This window comes from Pogoniulus pusillus, chromosome 32 (assembly GCF_015220805.1).
Source record: "Pogoniulus pusillus isolate bPogPus1 chromosome 32, bPogPus1.pri, whole genome shotgun sequence".
NCBI lineage: Eukaryota > Metazoa > Chordata > Aves > Piciformes > Lybiidae > Pogoniulus > Pogoniulus pusillus.
In genome coordinates, this window is record NC_087295.1 from 403,606 (window position 1) to 422,006 (window position 18,401).

Below are 18,401 nucleotides of genomic sequence, written 5' to 3' on the forward strand. Positions count from 1 at the left end.
CTGGAACACTCTGAAGGGACTGGTAACAGTAAGGCCTGCTCCAGGCTGAAGGCAGGGAGCTGGGGCTTTGGAATGAAGTGTTCCCACCGTTTCAGATGGGGCTATTTTCTCAAACAGCAGGGCAGCAACTCTCTGAAAGCCCAAATACAACCAGACAAGGAGCTAACTCCTGCTAAATTGAGTTATCACTGCAGGGGGGAAAAAAGCCCCAGCAGTTTACCCAGACATTGATTCTCTGTTGTTGTCAACTCCCAGCTGCTCTCTGCAAAGGGCTGGAGGGGTCAGCACGGGGCTCTTGTTCTGCCCCTCGGAGGATCAATACCTGCAGCATAATTCAGGGCCTTGTAATTACCATGTCTTGGCAGCTCTGCCCGCAGGCTAAATGCCAGTCAACGGCAAGTTAGTGGATTTCTTTTTCCTGAAAGCATCAAAATGTGCAGGCTTTGCTGCTTTTCTGAAAAGAGATCTCTATTCCTGGTGGGTTTGACTTGCATGCTCTGCAGGCTGGTGGCTTTACCAAGAGGGGTGTGCAGACTTACCTGCTGACACCATTTACACCAGAGTCATGTCTGTTTGCTTTTCATGTGGCCTGTAATTACTCCTGTTTCATAATGTGAGGTGAAACAGATTCTGTGGGTCGTGTTGGGCCTAGGGAAAGGCCCTCCCGGTGACTGGGACCCATTTTCCCTTCACAAGAAGGACAAGGCTAAGGTTTCCCCAGCCAGATTTGGATACCCATTAGCTAGGAATGCCTGGGGTGGGATTTTCAACTCCATATATGCCACAGAATGGGGAAGCTGTTTACTCTGCATCAGCAACTGCTGCTGTAGAGCCAAGGAAGGTGCAGGCCCTCTTGGCAAAATCCTGCTGCCTGCCTCTCCCCCATGCAGCACTCTGGGGGTCATTTGAAGATGCACTGATTGCTCCTCATTTGCAATCTGCTGGGCTGAGTGCAGAGAGTCCAGTGGTGTCCCATCCACTGCCCTCAGACCCTCGAGCTCAGCACATCCACCCTGGCTGTGTTTGTTGTCACTGCATCTGTGCAGCAGTTTGAGTGGCCACTCCAAAGCTGTGTGGCCAGAAGCTGACTCGCTCAGTGCTGTGTTTTTAAACAAGAGAAGAGCTCTCAGGTGGTAGGAAGAGAGCAGCTCATCCTCTTGGGCACATCTGACAGCTAAAGGGGGGGGATGTCAGATTTGCTCCTCCCGAGACAATGCAAAGGAGGTTCCCTGGGTTAACTGAAACCCAAACTGAAAAGTTTGGTGTTGCATTTGAAGGTAGCTAGCAGGGTGCAGCCAGTTCTCCAGGCACTGCTGGGTTAGCTTTTGGCTGTGTCTGCTGAATTCCACTTTTTACAGGAGTAACACAGGCTGGCTGTGGTCACCTTCCTGCCTCCCTGCCCTGCGCTGCAGGACTGCACCAAACGAGTTCCATTTCTGCAGCTCCCCAGTGCTCCCCTCTCCTGCTCTCCTCAACCCCTAGGTATTGCTGACTTCCCCAACAGATTGGACAGGGATGCAGCCCCCCCTTCTCTGGGTACCTGTGTGCAGAGCTGTCTCAGCATCCCTTCTGGGCATGTCTCCTCTAAGCCCTAAACGTTGGCCTCTGAGTGTATCCTTGTAATAACTGTAACAACTTTAATTACTTTTAATATCACTCACATTTTGCCTCTGCCAGAAAACTCGAGGCATTAATTTTAGAGCTTAACACAGTAGTCTTTATCTGGTCCTATCTATGTCTGACTCAAGTGTCCATACTTAGTTCCAGTGTATCTAGCAGGACATCGACTGGGTAATGAAAACAGAGAGCAGGCTGTGAATGTTACTTGGTAGTTGCAGAAAGGAATCAGGAGCCCAAGAAGTGAGGTTGTAGCAGTCCTCAGCTATGGAACTGAGGTGTGCAGAGGGATGAGCTGCCCTCTGTGACTGCGGCCCTGCTCCTTCAGCTGACCGCCAGTGCTGCTGCCAGAGCCATTGGTTCCCATGCTGCCTGTGGACACATGCACCATGCAGCACTGACACAGGCACGGTTTATTAGGCCACTTTCAGCCCTGGTGAATGTAAATGCTACTGCTGATACCTGCTGCAAAGTCATCTGTAGCAGCTGGAAAGCTTCTGCTGTTGTTATGCTGTAGGTGCTCTGGAAAGAGAAAGCATTACCAGCAGCTGGCAGAGCTGGACATGGGCCGTGTCAGGGTGCCTGGTACACAGCTTGTTTCCTTTGCTGGGTTCAGGGTGCCTGGTACACAGCTTCTTTGTTTTCTTTCCTACCATTTCATCCTCATCAGAAGGTCTGCTCTACAGCAACAGCATTTAAAGATGTATCTCTGTACCCTTGGCATCAGTGGGACCAGTGTACAGGTCTACATCCAAATGGTGCCCAAGGAGGAGCCAGGTATGGGTAGATGCCCTCAATCTCATTACATGCTGTGTCAAGCCTTCATTCCTCATATGCTCAGCATCTGGAGCTTGTGAAGTTGTTGCCCTCTCCAAAGCAAAATATGGTGAGAAAAGCTCAGGAGTGTGCCCTCAGTGTCACAGGACACCCTGCTATGGGTAAACCCTTTTTAGATGCTGGATCTCCTGCTCTCCTTTGGGATGGTTTGCAGCAGCCCTAACCTGCACACTGCACCTCTTGCAGTGCCATCGCCAGCCCGTGCAGGTGGCAGATGCTTTCCAGCAGGCATACAGGTTTTGCTAGCTGAGTTTTACAGGAAGGGCTCCTGGCTCACTGCTCCCATCAAACAGTCTCTGGTTCTCACCTTAAAAAGCTCTGGCAGATGCAGCTGTTTGCAGCTCCCATCCCTCTTTGCATTCCCAGGTTCCCAGAGGCTGAGATAGTTCTTTCACCAACAGGTCAGCCCAGGAGCTGCATCTCACCCCAGGGACTGTGGCTCTGTGCTCTCAGCACTTTGGCATGCATGAATGTAGCTCTGCTGTGGATCTTGGGGTTAGTGTCAGAGCACCAGAGCAAGGTTTGCAGCTTGTGCCCCTGAGAATTTGCTCTGTGCCCAAGACAATCCACCCTGTGGTGATGTCCAAAGAACAGCACACTTATGGCAGAGTGGTACTGCTGCTGTATCCTGCCTGGCAGCAGGAATTATTATTCATCAGATTACTTTATACCCTGCTGGGACAACATCTGATGTTGCCTTGGGAGCCCAGGAACTGATGAATTTATTTCTCCCTGTGAGCAGACATCAGATTTCAACAGGATTTTATTGGTCTGTCTGCCCTGCACTGGGTCTATGGAGGCTTCCTCATTGCTTAGCTACCCCATGGCATGACTATTTGTGTCACAGGCAAAGGGAAGGGATCTGTCCCTCCGGAGCCCACCTGGGACCCTGACTTGGCTTCTGTGAAGGGTGTGCATCGCATCATTTGACACAGATCATGATGGCTCCTCCTCAGGCTGCTGTGACTGACGGCTTCCTCCCCATCTGACCCACACATCGGATTAGTGGAGCCATTTAAAATGACTCTGGGTCACAAAAGAGAACAGTAATCAGGGCACTTCAGCCTTCAAAGCCAAATGAGCATGTCTGAGAAGGAGCTCACCCCTCATATGGCAGTGGAGGTCTTGTTAATCAAGATAGCTAATGGAAAGCTGAGTTTGGGCTGCTCACAAACTAATCCCCAGCAAAGATCTGAATTAGCTGTCTGAGGCCACAGAGCACTGGGGTGTTCTAAAACCTTTAAACCCCTGCTGCAGTTCAGGCATTATCCTGCATTTTAAACAGTCTCATGCAGATCAGCCCCATGGAAGGACAAAGGGTTAGTTAGATCCTGATTTCTAACCTGCAGTGTTGCTTAAATGGTGTTTTTCCAGCACTGATTTACAACCCTGGAGTAAAATTCCCTCAGGAGAGCTCTGACAGCCTGAAGTGCTGTGTGCTGTGGCTAAGGCAGTGCCAGGGCTTGGGTCTGCCTCCTTTAGTGCTGCAGCAATGGAAGGACCATTTGTTCAGTGGGCTTTGTCCTGCAGAGGAGGTAGAGCAGGGTTTGGAGCTCTCCAAATACGTCTCTTGCAGCATAAAGAGGCTCAATGTTGCTAGGTGGTTTCCAGGTTCTGCTGCCTGGTGCTGGTTTCTGGCAGGTTTGCAGGTGGCTGTGCCGTGTGGTGAACATCTTGATGGGTCCTCACTCTCTCAGGTCCCCAGCATCGTTACTGGGATCCCTCACCTTACAGTCCATGGTCAGATGAGTGCTTGCCCTTGTGCCTGCTGCCTTCCCAGGCTGTTTCAGCCACAGCTGGAAACTGGCTGCATGTACATGGAAAAATTAATCTGTTGAGTGATTCCTCTCCCTTTTCTTTCCCTTGTGCTCCTTAAAGACTTTAATTAATCTTGGTGTAGAAAGCCTAATAATCAGGGCTTAAACAATGAATTTTCTGTTAAGACCCAGGGGGGACATTTTTTAAGCAGCTCCCAGTGGTTTAATTGTGTGCAGCTCATTTGGGCTCAATGAGAGCCACATGCCTAAAACTGTGCAAAGCAGCTTGAAAGTTGGATGCCAGCAATGTTTAAACATTGAGTTCCAATGCCATCTGCTGCCAGGTAGCTTTTCATCCCACATCTTGAGCAAGGAGACACCAGTTCTGCTGAGCAGATGTCAGAAAGTGCAGGGGTTTGCTGCTGGCACTTTCCCAGGCAGGGCACACAGATGACAGTGTCTGTGGGAATGCTCAAGTCTCACCATCTTCTCTTTTGGCTGCTAAGGGACCTGTACACTCTTCTAAGTGTAAGCAGGGTGTGTCATCAGTGTCTTGATGTCCTGGGTGCCTAAGGCACAAGTGGCTGCCCTTAGCGTGGTCTCACAGTACTGTATTTAGGTTGTGGCCTGGTACTCTGCCCAGGAGCGCTCAGGTTCGCATTTGGGCCATTGGTCCAGGCAAGGTCAGCATTTTTGCTCAGCTGAGGAGGCTACTGGTGAAGCTCATCTCCTGCCTGTCCTTGCTCTCTGCACTTCATTTATGTCAGGAGCTTTATCAGCCTGCAGCAGTTTGATCCCTGTGGATGAAACTGGGCTGGAGCCTGCCCCCTGGGAACATGCTGCCGTAGCCCAGCTGCTGACGGGTGCTAGAGCTGATCAGAAGTAGCTTCTGAAACACAGGCAGTGCAGACACTGGGTCCTGAGCACCTCCTGCTCTCCTCTCGAGTTCCCCACCTATTCCACCACACTGTTTGCTCGTGTGGATGTTGGCACTTGCTTCTGGAGTCAGCTCAGGTTGGGCAAGGATCTCCACTCTTGGTCAGCATTTCTGGGTGAGACAGAGGACTCCAAACCAGGCACAGTCTCAAGCTTCATGGCCACACCAAACCCATTGCTACTGCATATCAAGAACAGTGCTGACGTTAGATTACTGCATGATATGCACAAAGGGAAGTGAAGATCTGGATATTTCCTTCAGAGCTGGACTGGCAGGAAGTGCAGAGAATGAGTGTGCAGCTCTCAGTGGCAGTTCAGCACTCGTTCTGTCTGTGCTGCAGTCAGAGCTGCCAGCAGGTGAGAGAAGCTCCTCTGCTCAGCTGACGTTCTGTTTTCATGTGCTTGCTTCTCATTTTCATGCACTCTCAGATTTCCAGTCCTCTGTTGCCAGGTGTAATTACCTCATGCTTGATCAGGACCAAATCATGGCATTTTCAAAATCCCCCTTGAACCAGCTCTTCAGATCCTTTTGGCTGCAATAGGAAATGCAGTTAGGTTAACTTGGGAACGGCTTGAAGTAATTGAATAAACCTCTGCTTGGGGTGCAGAATGCAGAGGTTCAAAGCACATGCAGAGATTAAAATGAGAATGCTACATAATGGGTCTGGAAGGAAGAGGGGGACATTTCTTTCACCTTGCCTTGCAGCAGCTCTGATTTTTTCATCACTCTGTGTTTTAAACCACAATTGAGGTTTAATACTGTTGCAAATAAGAGAATTTATCTTTGCCTGCATGTTGTTCCTTAATCTCCTTAACAGATTCCTGCTGGCTCTGTCAATCACTAACTCCACTCCTCCTGTCTGCAGATGTGCTTCCTTGCTTGTGGCTGTGTGGTTACCTCTCCCATCCTTGCTCTTTTGGGCTTTCTTTCATACTTAATGGCTTACAGCTCAGGCCTGACTTCAAAACAACTGTTCTATGCAGCTGAAGATGCTGCTAGGAATGCAGCATCCCTGCTTGCCCAGGGGTAATGCAGCAGGTATTGGAGTGTACAGCAGAGCTGCTACCCTAAATACTTTCTGTGGAGACTGTTGAAGTTGCTTTTGTGTGATGTAAATAAGCAAGCACAGTAATGTACACTGCCAGGTTGTCCACGTTGTGTGAGTTGGGTGGCCCAGGCAGGCCCTGCTCTCCCCAGTGTAACAGCACACCTCTGAAAGTGGTTGCTGCCTGCTCTCTCTTCTCATTCCACATCTTTTGTGTGCTGCAGACTATTTATGCAAGGAACTACGAAATAAGTGCACCTGAGTGCTGATGCTGACTGGCATGAATCAGTGATCTGCTGATCTCTAGGCTGGGAAGCTCCTCCAGCCTGCACAGCTGGGTCCCTGCTCTTCTCAGCAGCAGTTTGGGAGCCCTTTTGCTTTCAGGTGTGCTTATGGGCAGCTACAGCCCGGTACCTGAGCCTCCATTAACAGGCACAGACACAGCTTGGTGGAGTGGTTGTGTGCTGTTTGCCAGGCACTTTGCAGTTTCATGTTCGTGTTTCTCTGAGGTGGGAAGGGTCTGCAGCACTCCTGAAAGCAACGAGTGCAGTTTTTATGGTGCCTGGGTGTTGTGCAAGTGCAGAAGTGCTAATGGTGTGAAGGGCTAGAGCTGAGGTGGCTGTTTGGTGGAGCACTCAAACACAAAGCAAAACAGAGGCTAGGCTTGGAGATGAGCATCTGTGCTGGGTGGTGGGACATGGCTGTGGAATGGCTCCTTCAGGTGGCTTCTAGTGCACTGTGCTGGGAGTCTGTGGGACAGGCACAGAGGCCTCCCTGGCTTCTGCTGTTCTGCTGCTGCATGGAGGATCAGTGCAGGCAGAGTAAGAGAGCTCCAGGGAACAGGTTTTGTCTCTCGGGGCAGGGAGGTCTGAGGGAAGTCAAAGGGTTACTCTGCTCAGTCTGCTTAAGGAAGGATTTAGGTTGCTAAGCATTCTTATTTGCAACAGAAGTTAAAGGGAACTAAGTCTTTAGACATAAATAAATCTGGTAAATAATTCTCCCTTCCAGATCAGTTTTTTGCCACAATGCATTTTTAGGTAGTGTCCATTGGTCAGCCAGGACACAGCCAGCCAGAATGCTCTGGCTCACTTTGCCCCACTGGATGGCAATTATTCTTCTTCCCATTGGAGTTCCTACCTGTCTGCTGAGCTTCCTTCAGCAGAGGCAGAAGAACTGCAGCAGCAGCAGATCTTGCTCTCTTATGTTGTACTTTTAGCCCACTGGCAAAGGTGGTCACAGGAGCTGGAGTGGGGGTTCACAACAGAAAGGGAAATCTGTGCAGATCAGGTACTGGCTGGCTCACCTCTTTGGGGGCCTTTGCCTGCACTCATCACCTCTCTGCAAGGAACAGCATCAGCTGAGGAAGAGGAGCATTTTTTCTGCAATGAAATGAAAGTGAGATCAGTTAATGCCCTGCTGTTAAACATCTTCTCGACAGGGAGCCTCTGCCTACCTCAGGATAGTAAGACAATGAAGCTCTAAGACAGGAGCAGTTCCAATTACATTTTAATCAGATCTCAGGAGGGAAGGCAGCATCATGGGAAACCATGACACAAACCCAGCAACGAGCCTTGCTCTGAGGCTGAACAGTCTGATGAATTAACAGATTATCTCCTGATTCATTCACCCCTCTGTGGTGCCATCCTGCCCTCGTGCTGCCAGCTCACAGCAGTGGCAGCAGGTACCCAGAGCTCCTCGGAGCAGTGGCAGCAGGTACCCAGAGCTCCTGGGCAAATTTCATTGCATTAAACATCTGGCAGAGGCTGAGGGTTGGTGCAGGAGGCAGGCACTGTTGTCCTCACCACTGCATTGTGACTGAATAGACACATCTTGGCTTCCTTAGACTTTCATGCACCCTGACAGTGTTGCTGGAAGGTCCTCTAAGGTGTGCTTGTCCCAGAGCCCCGAGGAGCCTGTGCTCTCACCCAGCCTGGTCTCTTCCTGAGGGCAGCTTCCACCAGCAGCACTCACCACCCGCAGCCGTTATTTGGCGTGAGGGAGCAGAGGCAGAGGGGCCGGGGAGCACCCCTGCACCCCAGGCTGCAAACAGAAACCGCTGATGAAGGGCAGCAAATCAGTTTGCTAACTATGGGTCTAAAAATAAGGTGTGCTACAAACAGAAGAGTAATGGGCAGGGGATGGTGTAGAGCGGGTCGGTCAAGGGACAAGCAAGGGGAGGCAGCCGGTGTGTCGCTGCGCCTTTGCCTTGCTGCTCAGCTGCACCCCTGCGGAACAGCCCCGCGGGGGCAGAGCTGGCATCGATAACAACTGCCCAGCCACGCCGGACGCTGCTCCTGCAGATCCTGAAGGACGGGAATGGGTTGCAGGAGAAAGCCTTGCGCTGCAAATGAGAGAGGGAAACCAAGGGCAGGGCTTCAGGGGAGGCAGGAGGGGTGAGGGGTGAGGAGCTTGTGCTGAGCAGGGGGGTAGTAGCTTAGGGACCCTGAAAGGTGCTGTTCTGCAACTCCAAATCCATGAAATGGAACAGCAGCCAAGCCCTGTGTGAGACTGTGCAGTAATGAGCTGTAGAAGAGGGAGCAGTTCGGTGCTTTATAAACAGGAGGAGAGAGGTTCTGGCTAGCAAAGCCCGGGGATCAAGCATGCATTGTCTTCCTGCTGGGCTGCTCCTGTTGGCATCAACACAGCCCACACACTTTGGGTGTCACTCTAAAGTGTGGCCAGTTTCACCAGTCTCTCTGCCTCACTGGGCCCTTACTTAAACCCCTTACTGGAAGGTTTCTTGTGTTCCGTGTGCCTCCATGCTCTGTACAGCCAGACCACCTCTAGTCTGAGAACAAGGTGCAGACCTAGACACTGACAAAAAAGCAAGCTTGAAGCTGCCAATTGAAGTGAATTTGTCAGAGCAGTGAAAGTATCTGCAGGCTGAGTCTCAGGAACTTCTGAAGAGCACTCCCCCAAAGTGGGCCCAGGCACTCTGCAGATGGCACAGATGGCTAGCAAGTGATAGTCTGGAAACAGAACCCACATGGTGAGCAAGTACATAAACAGAAACTGAGATCTCTCCAATAGGTAAGAGTCAAAGTCTGAAGGGTCTTCAGAAACAATGACCCCAAGTTAATTCTCAGCCTCAGGAGGCAGCCAAGTGCCCTGCTTGAGGAAAGCTGGACTATGACAGGCAAGAAGAGCTTGCAGCTTTTCAGTGCCTGCCAGGCTTGGAGCAGATTATCAACAAAACAGAGAGGCAGGGAATGGCCCTCGAGAGCAGCTACGACCCAGGCTGGCAACACCAGATAAACAAGTCAAGATTTCATCGACTGGCTCACTGCAAAACAGGTTGGAAAGCTGGGTGGGAACTGCCAGGGTTGTGTCTTTCTTCAATCACCTTCTGAATAACTTCTGGGAGCTACTTTGTAGATGGCTGCAAATATGTGAACCATCATACAGTAAGAGCCCATCAGCACGTGAAGGAAATGTGTGAAACCAATAGGAGCAAACAAAGGAGACCAGAAGTAAGAATATTTCAGTGCCCATAAGGGAGGGAAGGAGGATACAGCAAAGCTGACTCTCAGGAGAGCAAGGGGCAAAGGGAGAGGAGCCTGAGCTCCGAGTGCAGCTCCAGCCACACAAGCCTCAGCTGTGCTGCCTTTCCATTCCAGCCAGCAGAGCATTTTTCATTAGTAGGCTGATAGTGCTAATTACACTGCAGGGCAGTGTAAGAGTTGTGAGTGTGCCAACACCGATTGTAGGGGGGGGAGTCCATCCCTGTGCAGACACGGGCACGGCACTGCCTGCACAGCACTGGGCAGCCACAACAGCTCCACCTGCCACTGAGCCACTGGCAATGAAGCCTCCAAACAGCCAGTCCCTGCCAGCCAGTGCTGGCCCAGAGAGGAACTTGTGTGGAGTTAGAGTGATGGAGAGCTGGGATGCTCTCTTCATCCCTCCAGGGCTCTTCCTGACAAAGAGTATTCTGCTGGGAAAAGGTAATAGGAGTAACAGTCATAAAGGCCCTGTTGGTTTGGTCTTCAGGCAGGATTAGCTCTTTGGTGTGGTGTTTTTGCAGACCTGCTCTCTCTTCCTGTGCTTCTTTGTGTATGTTCCTCTCCCAGAGCCACTGACAGCCTCATACCAGGAAGGGGCTGGAGCACTTCAGCAGCCCTGCTCTGTCCCATCATGCAGACACAGACGTCCTGCCAGGTGCGAGGGCTGCAGAGCATTGTGTCCTCAGCTGTGTCTCCTCTATGCTTTTATCTAGTTGAGTGCACTGAAGGCACCCTGGGAGCCAGGATTTGCTCTGGAGGTGTGGGCCAGAGACCTGTCTCACAGCAGGGACTGCTCCAGAGCACCTGGTGCAAAGCTGTGTCATAGCTCTTCTGACACCCACTGTCAGAGGACTGTTTCTCCAAGGAGAGTTTGGGCAGCCATAAAATGGCTGTTGGAGACAATGAAGCAGGAAGCAGCAGGTGCATTGAAGCTGAGCCTCCTGCTGCCAGGCACCTCACCTTTTCAGCCTCAGGTCTGCTCTACCTGCAATACCACCCCTGCACTGCCTCTCTGGTTCCTAATCCCCCCACCAGTCCCTGCCCTAGTCCTTGCCCCACTGCCTGTCTGCATTTCTTTGCTATCCAGGTGGACTCCAAGGTGCTCTGAGATCCAGCAGCAGCAGAAGGCAGCAAGTGAACTCACAAAGGCCCCTGACATTACAAATTCCAGTTAGGCACTGGAGGATTGTCTCTCTACCTGCCTGCCTCCCCCTCAGTCACCACCAGCATGGTTTTGGCATCCTGTGCCTCCTGCCTTCTCTGCTTTTTTCCTGAGTAAGGGAGAAAATGCCCCTGTGGGGGCACAGAGGCCCCAGAGCCTCTTTGTCTTCTCTGCTGTGCAGCATGTGCTGCTCGTGCTGGATGGAGGGGAGGGGGCACTGCTAGGGGCTCTGGCTGGAGACAGCAAGCCTGTGACTTAGTGACTTGGCAGCTTTCATGGGTGAGGGACTTGAGCAGTGCCCTTAATTTGAGTTCTCTGAAGCTGTGCTGCCAATCCCTGGGCTTCACCTTGCCGACTCCACTGCTCCCATGGGGCACAGGATGGGGATGCTGAGGCCACTGGCAGCTGCCCCACCCCTCGTCACCGGTTAGGTGCCTGGTTAAGGGCTGTGGTTGCTGATTAAAGCTGCCTTAGACCATGGTCAGCACACCTCTAAGATGGCAAAAGGCAAAATGCTTTGGCACCTTCTCTGCTTACACAAAACCTTCCAAATCTCCATGTCCCACCACCTCTGATGGCAGTGATGTTCTTCCACTGGAGGCCCGTGGCAATGTGATGGAGCTTTCAGGCAGCAAGAGGGGGTAGATACTGGAAAGTTTACCTGATGGCTGGGAATTCCCCTGATATTCCATGATGACTATACCTGGCTCCTGCTGGAGCTGCCACTGGCCTCAGTGGAAGCAAAGAGGCAAGCTGAGTTCCTGTGTGTGAAAGGGGTTCTCACTGCTGCCAGCTGGCCAGAACTGCTAGGACCAGGAGCAGATGATCTCACCTCTTGCTTTTTTATTATTCTCCCCGTCCAATTTTTATGCAATTCTGTTCTTTCTCATTCCCTGTTCTACTTCAGATGCTTGATCCAGCCTAATGCTTTCCCTCTGACCTCCCAGTCTGTTGCCATGGAAATTCGGCTTGGTAACTTGGCTGATGGATTAGGGAGAAGGCAAAAGATAGAGTGGAGAGGAAATAAACCTTCATTTACTGAGAGGCTGAGGCTGTGGTCTTGACTGCTCTGCTGCCACGCCTAAGGAAGCCAGGATTTGCCACATCGTGTCTGGAGTTGGACAGTGCCCAATGGCCTCACAGGTGACAACACGAGTAAGGGAGGGTGACTGGCAGGAGGATGACGGTGCTGGAAGAGGGGGTTCAGTCTGTGCCTCTGCCCACCACAGGCGGTCAAGTGTCAGTAGACTGCAGACAGGAATGAGAACTTGGCCAGTGTGCAAGTCCCTGCTGAGAGCCAAGGCTGCCTGTGCCCCAGTGGGTGCCAGCTCCTTGAGTTCCCCAGGCCAAAGCCCCCAGGGCTTTGAAACACCTGCAGTGCTGCGGAAGGCCCTGAGGAAACCACCAGACATGAGGCTCTCTGCTAGCAAGCTGAGGCCAGGGCCCCCTTGCATAGCTTGCTCTGGTGCCTCCTGTGTTTGCTGCGGAGAACGGTGACCAGGCTGCCCCAAGCATGGCACTGTGGGCAGCTGCCCCTGCCCGGTGTGCTGCACATGTTGCTGAGGGAACACAGCCCAGGCCAGGCACTTTGCTGAGCAGCCCTGAGAGCCCCACAGCACCCAGGGCCCCGCTTGACATTTGAGTAGAATCTGGCAGCTGGCAGCACGTGCCCAGAGCACCGTGCTGCTGTCAGGCCAGTGGATGTGTGCCAGGCACCCAAAGGGCAGTGAGGTGCTTAGCGTGACGGTCACCTTGCACTCTGCTCTCTCCCTATGACAGAACTTTCCACTCCCACTCACGATGCTGCCACGTTTTTCTCTGAGGGTAAATGTAACTGAAGCAGAGTGGCAGAAGGGAGAGAGAGCAGTCGGCATGCATCAGGGAACCAGCCTGTGGTGGCAAACAGTGCTAGTGGTGGAACACATCAGGAGCCACTAGGGCCACGGAGGGACCCAGTCTGCTGAGCCTGAGAAAGCTCTGAGCTCTGAGCTCAACAAGCGACAGGAGTGCTGCAAAATGAACAAACTAACAAGGATCAAGCAGCCTCGGGGCTGCAGGGCCTTCCACCTCCAGCCAGCAGAGAAGGAAGTGCAGAATACCGAGAGGCTGGACTCGATGATCTCGAAGGTCCTTCCCAAGCTGGTTAACTCTGTGATTCTGTGTGCCTCTTCTCCAGGGCAGGGCACAGCGCAGCCAGAGCAGCTGCTGGCTGCAAGCAGCACTGAACAGCTGGCTTAGCATCCAGCCCAGCTGAAGGGCAGAACTGTCCTCACACCGCGGAAGGTTCCCAGCGTGATTTCACCTTCTTGCCAAAGCCTAGAGCAGTGTGGGACCATGGCTGCTCTGTGGGGCAGAGCAGGGCTCGGGTGCTTCTGCAGAATGGGAGCCTAACTGAGGGGTTTGTCTGAAGCCACTTGAGCCTGGTGAGAGCCCTTCCACTGGTGGGTTCTCGCCAATCTTTGCACCTTGCCTCAAACAGGCCTCAATCTTTTGTAGTGTGGGGTAAGCCATGTTACCCTAAGAATCTGTGAGTGTTCCCAGCCCTGAATGATGTCTTCTGTCCTGCTGTCTGGTGCTTTCTTTCCCACCATAACCTCTTTGTGCAGGTGTTGCCAAGGGCCTTCTCCCTTGTGTTTCCTACAGGCAGGCAGGGACCGCTCTGCAGGAGTGGCAGATCTGGTGGTGTTGCTCTGAGCTCCCTGGGCCAAGGGCTCTCAGGTGCCACATGGTGCTTCTGGGCTTAGGCTCAGGGAAACGTGCTCCAGTTTTTCCAGTGTCTCAGTCACAGCTTTGCCTCTTGAAGAGTGCACAGGGCAAGAAGAGGGCTGTGATGCCCTCACCTCACTCATTGTCTTCTTCATGGAATGGCCAGCATGAGCCAGCCATGCCTTGCTGTTGGATCCTGTATTACCATGCAGAACACAGCAACGCTGCTCCTGCCACACACTTCTCATCCTCAGCCCGTGACAGAAAACAGGCTGATCTGGTCAGCATTTGACTGGCAGAGCTGCAGTACCACCAGCTGAACCAGAAGCACTTCCAGCTCAGTAGCAGAGTCCTTTCTTAATGTAGCTATGCTTCAACAGTATTTGCAGTGGATTTATTTCCAGTTAATGTAAGTCTTCCAGCAAACTCTGGATTTATTACCTCTATCGTGTGTAAAATACCTTCTTCATACCTCCCATCAGCTTCCTTTCAAACCAGACAGCACTTAGAGTTTATGGCATGCTACATTATAATCATTTGCCATCACACAAATTGTGTTCTCCCGTGGCTTTAAAGGACACCTTTCTGCCCCATTTGGAAGGAGGGGAGAGCAGAAACCCCATGTATTAGCAAAATTGCAGTCATTTATTTCATCACATCAAGGCAAGTATGGTTGAAATAATCAATCCATTACAGGAGAGGTAATGCATCGCTCAGCATTTGCTGCATGCTACAGCAAGCCACTGGCTCAGCACACAGAGACTTAGGGGCTGGGTATGTGGAAGGCTACTGTGAACATGCAAAACTCCTGCTAATACTTACTGCTTTACAGCCACTGCTATGCAGCAAGCATTTCCCCCTCCCTTCCTATTTGCTCCCCTCTGTAGGTGCAGGGCAATGTTCCATCTCTTTCATTTCCACCCCAGCTTTGGCTCAGTAGCAGGCTGGTCAGCTGGGGCTCCTACCCTTTAGCAGAACAGAAATGGAACAGAAACCTGAGTGAGCTTGGTGTGCTCTGCCCTTGTGCCCTCCTGGCTTTGACTGCCCTCCTGTCCATGTGTGAGGGCAGATGCAGAAGCTGCTGGCTGTGTCCTTCTCTTGCCACCAAATATTTCAGTCGAGCTCCATTGGATCAGCTGGAGGATGATGGAGGAATAGGTTCCTCAGGAAGCCTTCTGTTACTTATTTCCATCCAGTCCATGGGGCTGAAACTCAGTATTTGGTCTTAAAATTATACCCTCCATATAACATTTCTGGGTGTTCCTTCCTCTGGGTGCTGAGGCTGCTGCTCATCCATGCCCTAAGCAGTGGTGGTTAATGTACAAGCCAATGTTCTGCTGCAGCTTTGGCACTGCTGTGCCATCCTTGGTGCTCTGCCTCCAGACAGAATTGCTTTCCAGTGTTCCACTTGACTGTGGGTGCAGTGACAGCTGAGAATGCTTAAAGAGAGTCAGGGAGGAAAGGGAAAATGCAATAAGGCAAAGTGTGACAAGACATTTATGTCATTATTATGGTGGCATTTCATGGGAACATGAGACCCTCCAGACCTGCCTGCAGAGAGCCCAGAGTGATGGTTAGCTGTAGATAGCCCATGTGCTTGAACAGAAAGAGCTTTGCCTGGCATTAGTTCTGCTGTGCCCTAGTTTCAAGGTTATGCTTTGTATACTAATAAATGAAGTCTAGAGCAAGGCAAGGCTGGCTTGGAGCAGTGTAAGCAGTGACAACCTCTTATCATTTATTGCAGAATGAGTTCACCCTTCCCAGTGCCCCCCTGATTCCCTCTGCAGTGCAGCGCTCCTGGGGACACAGCCCACAGCTGTGCTGGAACTTTGCTGCCAGTGCTGGGGAACTCTGAAGCCCTCCTAGGGATCCAGGCAAGGGCAATGCTTGAAGCCAGGTGCAGTCACTGAAGCTACCAAAACCTGCCTTCTGCTACAGAAAAACCATGGCCTGCATGAGCAGCACAGCCAGGTCGCGAGGCTAGAGCAAAGCACCAGCACGAGCACCTCCGTGCAGTGCTCCCGAGGTGTGTTCTCAGCATGGGCCACCCGGGCTGCAGGTTTGGGGTGAGGGCAGAGGTGTCAGAGCCCTTGGCAGCTATGTCTCAGTAGCCATCCAGGGTGGCTGGGCAGCACTGCACAACAGCGGTGTGCCTGCAGGGGAGATGGTGCAGGAGAGAAGCAGGAGAGTAGCCCTGCTCTGGTGTGCGGGCTGGCTCCAGCCCCCCTCAGCAGCTGAGGCCTAAGCATCATGCTGTGGGAGCTGTGTAGTGGCTTCTCTGAAATAAAACAAGGCTTGCAGTGTGGCTGCTGCAGGAAGGAGAGAGATAAGGTGCCCACATCATATCACCAGCAACATAACTGGTGTTAAGGAAACTGAAGTCAAGGCTGAGTGAACATCAAGGCTGAGCTAACTTTCACGTCAGGAGGCGGTCCCTGAAGGGCTGTGTGCTGACAGGGCATCATGGCAAAGCTGGTACAGTTAATCTCTCACAGGGGGTGTTCTGTGCATAATCAGAATGTGCCAGGGTTGTCAGCCCAGTTTGCTCCCAAAACAAAACTGAGTGTGGAGGTGATGATGGTTCAGGAATGGGTGAAGAAGATTCTCCTCTGAACTCAGAGACAGATTTAACCCGAAAGGGGAGAGACAAATGAAATACCTCTCCTGCAAATGCTGTGCTAGCAATGCTGTGCCAGGGGCCCCACCTGCTCTCATAACTGTTAGTGCAAGCAGTGACTCTGTGTTGAGGGTGTAAAGAAGGAGATGGGACAGTGGCAGACGTCACCTTTAAGGCAGGGTGCAACTAACAGCCTGAGCCCACAGTGAACCCTGAACCGTGGGGTGTGAAGCTGTGCCAGGTCTGCAGTGTGCTTCTGTGCAGACAAGGCCAGATGTTCAGAGTGATGCCCTGAAGGGAGGGATGCTTCTTGAAATGCAAACATGCACAAGGGGAAACGTTCACAGTCTTGGGTAGCTAAATCTGTGCTGAAGAGCTACTGGGGAGGCAATTGAACTGCAGAGTTGATGGAGCATCTTTTTATGAAGCAAGGTCCTCTTCCTGACTCTGCCTGTATTTCCACTTGCACTGCTGATCTCTGGCTGATAAGTGCCACCCTGTCCTCTCACTCTTCTGTTCTCTGCGTGTGGCTTATCTCCACCTCCTGAATCTAACTCAGGAGCAATAGCACTGGGTGAAATAGAGGCAGCAAAGTCCTGCTCCCATTAGCACAAACTATCTCCAGCTACTGCCGTGACCTCGCTCATAAGAACGCAGAACGTGTGTCCAGCACCAGGCTGGACCATGCTTCCTTCCAGACCCACATCAAAGGATGGCAAAAAAACTGTATCTCAGTAGCTGTGCAGTCTTGCAATCCGCCTACCAGAGCAACCCTCCCTTTCTTTGTCTCTGCAGTAGGCAGCTCATCCTTTCAAGAAGGGAATTTGGTCCTTCCCTTTTATCTCTGTATGTCCCAATGCAACACTTTTTGTTTCAGGGAGGCACCTCCATTCTCTGCAGCCTGGGGAGAGGCTTTGGTGACGCCCAGGGCTGTCAGCAGACCTGTGTGTCTCAGTGCAGCTGGGCTGTGATGGACATCCAGGCTGTCCTGAGACGAGCTGTAGCTGAAGGCAGACTCAGCTCTAGACAGCTAAGAGGCAAAGCAAACTTGTATTCCAGAAGCCAAAAGAAAGCTGTTTGCTACTTTGTAGGAAGGGTGAAGAGAAATGCAGAGTGACAGCTCACCCCCTTCTCTTAGCAACCTGACATCCTCTCCAGAGGCTCTGCTAGGCCTCTGTAATGCAGCAGATGAGAAGAGCAGCACATTACAGCCTTTCTGGCCGGTTTACTTTGCATCCTCAGGCTATGCTCACAAGAGAAGATCTGGATGTGAATCTCACTGCCTTGCATAGCCCAAGCCCACCTTGGGAATTATTGCCACTCAAATCTCACCCTTTGTACCCTTAAACCAGCAACCAGTCCCTCATACTGGAAACATCGACTGCCTTGAGCCTGACCTGGTTTGAGTCTCACTCACCCAGACAAAAAACCGAGGCAGTGCCTGGCTGCCTGAGCTCTGCACTCACTCTGAGGCAGTGCCCTTTTCCTGCAGCTGGGCACTGCTCACGAGGTCCAGGTGAAGCTCTTCTGCAGGTCAGTTGCTCTCTAATTGTGTGTTAGCTTGCTCACACCACCAGCCCTCTTAAAGGCTCTTGCTGGAGATCAAGCACAAGGATAACCTGGCACTTGCAATAATAATGTGTTTGAAGGGGGATAAGCAATAAATCACACAAATTACTGCCAGTGAACAGATGAAACACCCTCAGGCTTTGTGGAAGCTCCTCAGCTTATGCATAGCTGTGAGATCCCTTCTGGCTGCAGCATCAACATTTCTGTATCTGCAGCTGGAGAAGTTCATCACAGCTCTTGCAAGCAGGGAATGGAAGGGCTTGTCCTGTTGGAGCACAGTCATCCATAAGCAGGGTGCTCTGCCCTGTCTCTCACCAGCTGCCAGGCTGTGTTACAATATGCCACTGAGAAAGGCAGAGGGGTAGCAAACCTGTGGCCATCACTGTTCTCCTGGAAAAGGGAAGCTAAAAATGATGGTGCTGTAATGAAAGAGTATCCTGAGCACAGAAGAAGCATCCCTGATTGACAGGTGAATGTGTCTGCATCACTTAAAGCTGGGGGCTTAGTCCTGAAGAAAATAGCTTTGGACAAGACAAGGTTCTGAAACCAGAATCCTCTGACTTGGTTGTTTCCAATTGCAGGAGTGCAGCAGTCTGGGAGCTGAGGGTTTCTTGGCTTTTGCTTCTTCACCCTACCTGCTGCTTTCCAGTT

General features: G+C 51.7%; 1 protein-coding gene and 1 long non-coding RNA gene across 8 annotated transcripts in view; one reads left to right on the top strand and one right to left on the bottom strand.

Annotated features, from left to right (window-relative positions):
* Positions 1 to 18,401, top strand: part of TMEM108 (transmembrane protein 108) — a 121,618-nt gene that overhangs the window by 88,646 nt on the left and 14,571 nt on the right. The gene's annotated exons all lie outside the window — the stretch shown is intronic.
* LOC135189462 (uncharacterized) overlaps positions 5,464 to 18,401 on the bottom strand; it is a 44,496-nt gene continuing 31,558 nt past the window's right edge. Inside the window, exons 3-4 of one of the 2 annotated variants that reach the window (XR_010308097.1) lie at positions 7,331 to 7,572; positions 5,464 to 5,680 (exon numbers count right to left, since the gene is read on the bottom strand). This is a non-coding gene — a long non-coding RNA (uncharacterized LOC135189462). Of the gene's footprint in view, positions 5,681 to 7,330; positions 7,573 to 14,188; positions 15,004 to 18,401 lie in introns of those variants that run through there. The other variant, XR_010308098.1, reaches the window with a different exon arrangement.